This window comes from Peromyscus maniculatus, chromosome 19 (assembly GCF_049852395.1).
Source record: "Peromyscus maniculatus bairdii isolate BWxNUB_F1_BW_parent chromosome 19, HU_Pman_BW_mat_3.1, whole genome shotgun sequence".
NCBI lineage: Eukaryota > Metazoa > Chordata > Mammalia > Rodentia > Cricetidae > Peromyscus > Peromyscus maniculatus.
The window spans coordinates 65,028,886-65,036,251 of NC_134870.1; the positions used below are offsets into that span (position 1 = coordinate 65,028,886).

The window sequence follows — 7,366 nt, forward strand, 5'->3', positions numbered from 1 at the left end:
CTTAGTCTCAGTTTGCCAAACTGTGTTTCTGCGTTAACTGCTATGCCCATTGCCGTAAGAACCTTTTCTTACAACAGTTAAGAGCAGTACTAATGTATGAGTATAAACACGAGTATTTAGAAGGTAGTTTGACAGCATGTCCGTTTATAAAACAATAGAAATAGATTACCCCTCTTCCCCCACCAGGGCCTATGACTTTTCTAGCCACGGGCTCTTGACTAGGTTCTCATGAGTTCCTTCCTGTGGAGTAGGCCTCAAATTCAAACATAAAGTAGTTGGTTAGCCCCACAACCGTTATGCCACTATTACGCCAATGGGTACATCTTGACTGGCAGCTCATTACTGTAGCTCTCAGAGTTCACAGGTAAGATTGTTGATGACTTTTCTCTACCTGCTACCATGTGGGTCTCGGATATCAAACTCAGATCATCAGGCTGGACGCACTTCTTTATCCTCTGAGTCATCTCACCAACCCTTGAGTGTTTTAAGACCAGGAAAAAGCCGATGGAAAACTCTAAGGTGTGTGCTTTGTCTACTGCTGCTGAGAAGAGCAAGCAAGGGCGAAGGACTCGGGTGGAGGTTGTTGCTCAGTGGGTAGCACACATTCAGGAGGTTCCAGATTCACTCTCTAGCATCCCAGGGTGGGAAAGAAGGGGAGAAGTAGTGATATACAGTGAGGTCCAAGCAGACAAATCCAAGGAAGCTTCAGGCACTACTATAGCCTGGGTCAAGGCTCATGAGAGCATTATTGAGATTAGGGAGCTTGTTTCTCCATCAGTATGTCTGCTTGATTGCCTCAAGACATATCGGAAGGCTAGAACCTAAAATTTGAAGAGGCCAGAAAATTATTGTGACTTATTTTCTCCTTCCATTAGTGCTCAAGTTCATCGGACTCTGTATTGATTGTAGATGAGGAAGGCATGAGTTGATCATTCACGGAAGATCTAGTCAAGATTTTTTTCTTTCTGGTTAGTGCAGTGTATATCAGTGGAGGATTCTAAACAAAGAAATAACATGATCTGAACCATACCTTTCAAGGATTCCATTCTCATCTATATTGTGTAAAGTAACACTGTCCTCTTGAGATTCAAATGGTAATTGTGAATTTTCTTGTAGGTGCAGTAGCACTTAAAAAGCTGGGCATAGTAACCAATAAAAAGAACACTTGGGAGGCTGAGGCAGGATAATTGCAAGTTTGAGACAAGCCTGACTTCCATAGTGAGACCCTGTCTCAAATACAAGAAAACTATACAAAAACAGGTGAACTCATGTGTGTGTGTGTGTGTGTGTGTGTGTGTGTGTGTGTGTGTGTGTGTGAATGCATGCACCCATGTGCACTCATGAGGAAGCCAGAGGAGGACATCAAGTACCTTCCTTCCTCTATCACTTTACACCTTATTCCCTTGAGACAGGGTCTCAATGAATCCGAGAAGCTCACCATTCTCACTGGTCACAAGCTTCCAGGATCTACTTGTCTCTGCCCTCAACACTAGCATTTCAGGCATGCCTGGCTTCCGCACGGGTGCTGGAGAACAGCAATCATCCTGATCCACCGAACCATCTTCCTAAGCCGGAAGTCAATATTAATACTATAACAGAGCCTACTATGGCTAAAATACCATTTTAACATCTAGTCAATATAAAAATTAAATTATGTTAACTTTCATAATGTCTTTGAAATCCAACGACTATCTTCTACTTCCAGCACATCTTGATATGGACCAGCTATAGCTCAAGGACTCGGTGGCCAACATGTGTGGCTGGGGACTTTAACACAGGTGGGAAGCGTTATGTCCTTTACCTACCTCCCCCAGCTGGGGGGTTGTAGGCGCTGTCTCCCCCATACTCCAGGCTGGTGGAACTCTCCGAGGCAGCTTCCAGAACTCCCTGAGAATGACCAGGTTATACCTCGGGCTCCAAGTTGACAGCGTTGGATCTGTACACAGCACTTTCTGTCCTAAGCACTTGCCATTCAGTCATCATGACAACATACTCATTAGAATCCTGCTGCTACCCCACATTGAGAGACGAAGGAACGTAGCCACAGGAGAGATGAAGTAATTTCTCCAGAGCCACACCACAGACTTGTGTCAGTGCCTATGATTTCATCTGTTACACCAGTGACCCTTCAGCTTTTGTGTTCATATGCCTGCCTTCTGAAAGCTTTGGAAAAGGTAGGCATCGCTTTTCACTCTAAGTCACAGCTGTTGCAGAGTGGCTGTTTCCTGTATGTTATAAATAAACTTTATTGTCTACCTGTTAACTATGTTCAGCAACCTGGCTAAATTGATTTATTAATCCTTAACAGGTTATCTGTTTAATTCTTTTGAACTTTCTACCCATGTAATTACATCACCTGCTTACAACGACCATTTATCCCTTTCTTTTTAGTTCTCATTATTTACTTATTTATGTCTTGCTTTATTATACTGGCTATGGCATTTAAGGAACTTGACTATGGTGTGTGCCAGGGACCACGGAGCCACCAAAAGAAGAAGAGACTCGGACCACATGGGGCTCCAGGAAGCTGCTTGTGGCATGGTTTCCAGTGTTGGCGGCAGGCGGTATTGAGCGTGTCTACAGGCCCAGCTGCAGAAGTGTGTGACCTGGGGTTTTCTGGAGGCCATGTCTTACGAGCCCTTCCTTTGTGCAGCATGTATACCAGCCTTTCCTCATCACTTGCGATGGACACGGACCCTGCAGCACTTACCAAACCATCTGCCAGACTGTCTTATCTCCACAGCCCTGAGCCGACTTCCACCAGGTCTTGCTCTGCCTGCTTCGCTGGTTGGAAGAGGACCAGTGGGCTCCCAGGGGTCCTCTTGTGGAGCAGCAACTTGGCAGCCTCCGGGGCCGCTGCTGCCGCCCCGTGTGATGGCAAGGAGATACTTGCCAGATAGATGTGGATGAATGCAGTACTGAAGAGGCTAGTTGTCCCCAAGGCTGTGTCAACACTGTGGGCAGTTACTGGTGCCAGTGTTGGGAGGAGCAAAGCCCATCTGCAGACGGGATGCTCCGCCTCCCCAAGGAGGGGGGCCCCTCCCGGGTGGTCCCAAACCCCACATCAGGAGTGGATAGCACGGTGAGGGAGGAGGTACACAGGCTGTAGTCCCAGGTTGATGTGCTGGAGCAGAAACTGCAGTTGGTCCTGGCCCCACTGCACAGCCTGGCCTCTCAGGCGACAGAGCCTGGACTAGAAGACCCTGGCGCGCACCGCACAAAACCATCCACAGAAGCGTAGACCAAAACCAACTCCTTCCAGCCGCTGGCTCACTGAGTGAGCAGGTCTCCCTGGAGGAGCAGCTGGGGTCCTGCTCTTGCAAAAGAGATCTGTGAGAGCATCTCACCCCTCAGGCTGGACCAAGCTGTCACCCCGCTACATCCCTTCCAGCAGGAGTTCAGGCACTACCTGGGGGTGCCTGTGAGCAGAAGGCCCCGCTTGCCTGTCCCTCTTTCTCGGGAGGTTGCTAGGACTTGGGCCTGGGGAATGGGTGGGACTCTCCAAATGGTGTTTTCAAGGAAAGGGAGGAGAGCTCGCTGCCCAGAGGTAAGGTGGGGATTGTCCCATCTTTGTCATAATAAAGCTGGGACCAAAAACAAAACAAAACAACAACAACAAAAACAAAAACAAAAAAACAACTATGCTCTGGATATAGTACCCAGTGGACATCTTTAAATGTTTCTTAGAGACAAAACTTTTATTCCTAGTTATAATATTTACTGTATTTTTCAGATACTACGTACTAGAATAAAGGCATTCCCTAGGCTTAATATGATCAGAATTCCTACGGTTATAAATGAGTGTTAAGTTTTATATGAAAATTCCTCTATCTGGGAGATCATCTTAGCACTCTTCTCCCATTTTCTGTGGATGTGAACACCAATGATTTTCCAGTGCTAAGAAACTTTGCATTCCTGGAATGAACTTCCCTTATAAAGATGTCCTTTTTAGTATCTGTCACTGGATTCAATTAGCAAATTGTTTTCTTCAGGATTTTATGGGGGAGATTGAGATGTAGCTGTCATTCCTTTTAATGTCTTTCCATGCTGACATCATCTAGATTATACTGGCCTCATAAAATGAGCTGGGACAAGTTCCCCTTTTTACCTTCTAGAAGTCTCTGTGAAAGGAAGGTGTGTTCCTTTAGAATAATTCACTAACGGAGACCAGAAAAAAAAAATCACAAGATTTCCAGGCATAAATTAGACTTTTAAAAAATAATATTAAGAATTCTTTGAAAAGTTCATACTGTGGATTTTCAACTATTTTTTAAAGTAATGTGTAAGTTCTGGCAGACTGTGTTTGGGGTTGTTCTCTCCCCCCTCCCCCTTAATTTTTGAGACAGGGTCTCACTATGTTGTCATAGCTAGCCTCGAACACCGGGGTTCCAGACTTTCCCCAAGTACCTGGACCTACAGGCAAACAACCATCTCTGTCTAACGGTTGGGGGGAGGGGAGCGGGGTTTGTTTGGTCCATAATTTTGTTGATTTTTTTTTTTTTTTGAGACAGTTTGACTGCAGGCCTGCTTCAGCTTCTCAACTGCCACGAGTGCAGAGATGCACCGCCATGCTCGGCTCCCAACTTCTGCTCTTTTAAAAAGTTGCTTTAGCCGGATGGTGGTGGCGCACGCCTTTAATCCCAGCACTCGGGAGGCAGAGCCAGGCGGATCTTTGTGAGTTCGAGGCCAGCGGGGTCAACCAAGTGAGTTCCAGGAAAGGCGCAAAGCTACACAGAGAAACCCTGTCTTAAAAAACAAAACAAAAAAGTTGCTTTAGTAATTACACCTAATATTAACACTATTTATGGGATTTTTTAATGTTAATATTTATATCAATATACCAATATCTCCTTTTACATTCCTAATATAGGTATTTTATAGAAAATATTTTAAAATAATCTGTCCAATCTACTGAAGCATGGATAAATAAAGTGAAGTATATTCTTATAATATTTAGCCATAAAAGGACAAATTACTGATGTGATATATATTGAAAAATGTGCTGAGTGGAAGAAGCCATTTACAAAGGAGCTCATGCTGTACACGTTTATTCTTACAAAATGTTCAGAATTGGAACATCTATGGAGCCAGAAAACAGATTAGAGGCTTCCCGTAGCTAGGGGCTTAGGAAGAGGGCAAAGGAGAGAAGTGGGAATGACTAGCTGTGAGAATTATGGGGTTTCTCTGGGGGATAAGAAAAATAGCCTAAAACCGGCAGTAGTGATAGTTGGACATTGAGTTATAAGCTATGTGAATTTGAGCTCAATAAAGTTGTTTGTCTTTAAAATGCCACTATGAGTTTAATACCCAGCACTAAACACCAACTAACGAACCAAAACAAAAAGCAAAACAAAAACCCAAACCTTATACTGTTAGACAAAACTACACCCTCCCTCAGTTTTTTCCAAACAACAAATTGGAAACTTGACTTGTGAAAGAGTTTGTTACCTAATCATTTAACATTTGAGCCTTGTTATCAATATGTCCATTTTCCTTGTCTTTAGGAACTTGGGTGTTCTTCATCCTGACATCACACCACAGCACTAGCCAGGCACTGGCTCTCCTAGTTTTCAGGAAGACCAATGCTAGAAGTGTTTCATAAAAAAGTATGCCTGTACATATCAGGACAGTCAGCCGGGCGGTGGTGGCGCACGCCTTTAATCCCAGCACTCGGGAGGCAGAGCCAGGTGGATCTCTGTGAGTTCGAGGCCAGCCTGGACTACCAAGTGAGTCCCAGGAAAGGCGCAAAGCTACACAGAGAAACCCTGTCTCGAAAAACAAAAAAACAAAAACAAAAACAAAAAAACAAAACAAAACAAAACAAAAACAAAAAACCTTATCAGGACAGTCAGCTGGTTCCAAGACTATTGTCCTCGCTAGCACTTCCTCACAGGCTAGGCGTGTGCAGCACAAAGGGACTGTGTTCTAGTCTCTGCTGGAAATGAATCCTGTGGTGGCAAGGCCCTTCAGAAGCCAGTTAGGGTCAGCCCTTGGGTTGCTGACCCAGACCTGGACACTTCAAGAAGGTCAGTTTCAGTCCAGACGTGTGAAAAAGATACAGTCAGACCAACCTATCATCTCTGGAAGTCACAACAATGTGGAAAACCTGGGCAAGGTGACCTTGTTTCACTGGGTGGCATTGAACCACTGTTACTTAGTTCTGCTTGTGCTGTCTGAACAGCCCTGGCAGCTGAGATTTATATTGCTGAAAAACCTGATCCCTCACTCTTTCCTTACACTTTTTTTTTTTTGTGGGTGAATTTAATCTTTGTACCTGCCATGTCTGCTGGGTATATAATTAGCAAGATGACATCTGAGCAAGGCTTCTCGGCTCGCTTTATTTAGGGGTGGATTTTTTTTTTTTTTTTTTTTTTTGCTTTTAGGTAAACTTAGGCACCCCAACTTCCTTATTAACCAGGATAATAAGGACAGCCTTATTGAACCCTCAGAATTCATCAAGAACACAGAAATATCTGAGTCTAGGTGTCAATTAGAGTCACCTTGTCCTTTAGATGTGACTGAAATTGCTCGTCGCGTGGGTTATGGAAAGGTCTGTGCCTCCTTCTAAGCTGGCCACTTCCTGGAGACAGTTCTGTGCTTACTTCTGACTACAGCTTTTGAAAGTGTCCTCCGTTGGGGACTGTCCGCTGTCCCCTGCTGCCGCCGTCTTCCCCAGGGAAGACTCTCTCAGAATTCAGAACCTGCTTCAATTAGTGCTTTGCAGAGCGAGGAAGGGACCCTCTAAACATGGACCTAGCAGACCTCAAAGTTTAGGGCTAGGCAAGGATTAACTTCCAGGTAACTAGACCAGTAAATACAACACATCACTCAAGGTAACCTGTATCAGTATTGCCAGGTCACAATGACTCTTAATTGGCTCAGAATAAACTGTTTTCTTATTTCCTTTAAAAAAGTTGAATGAGGCAGTGGTGGCACACGCCTATAATCCAGCACTCAGAAGGCAGAGGCAGGTGGATCTCTGTGAGTTCGAGGCCAGTCTGGTCTACAAAGCAAGTTCCAGGACAGCCAGGGCTACACAGAGAAACCCTGTCTTGAAAACAAAACAAACAAAAACAGTTGAATGGGGCTCTTACACCATTTCCCTATCCTGTGTGAATCTCCAGACTACTGCCTAAGGCTCAGCCCTCTGCTCCCCTCCCCCTCCTTATACAGCCAAGGCTGGCATCCACCTTCTCAGGTAGAGAAAATCTTTCTCTAATCTTTTCCCTGACTCTAGGGTTTTGTCTGCATATCTGAGGTCACCAAACTAAAGTTTCAGAATGTTATTTATAAGGATTTGCCCATTAACATCATAGCAAGGATTCTGCTCCTCCTCCTCCTGTGTCAGAGATTGGGTCTGTGCATT

General features: G+C 44.7%; 1 pseudogene; it reads left to right on the plus strand.

The window, feature by feature from the left end:
• Positions 1 to 313: 313 nt before the first annotated feature.
• On the plus strand, positions 314 to 3,249 carry LOC102906552 (epidermal growth factor-like protein 7 pseudogene; annotated as a pseudogene).
• Positions 3,250 to 7,366: the final 4,117 nt, after the last annotated feature.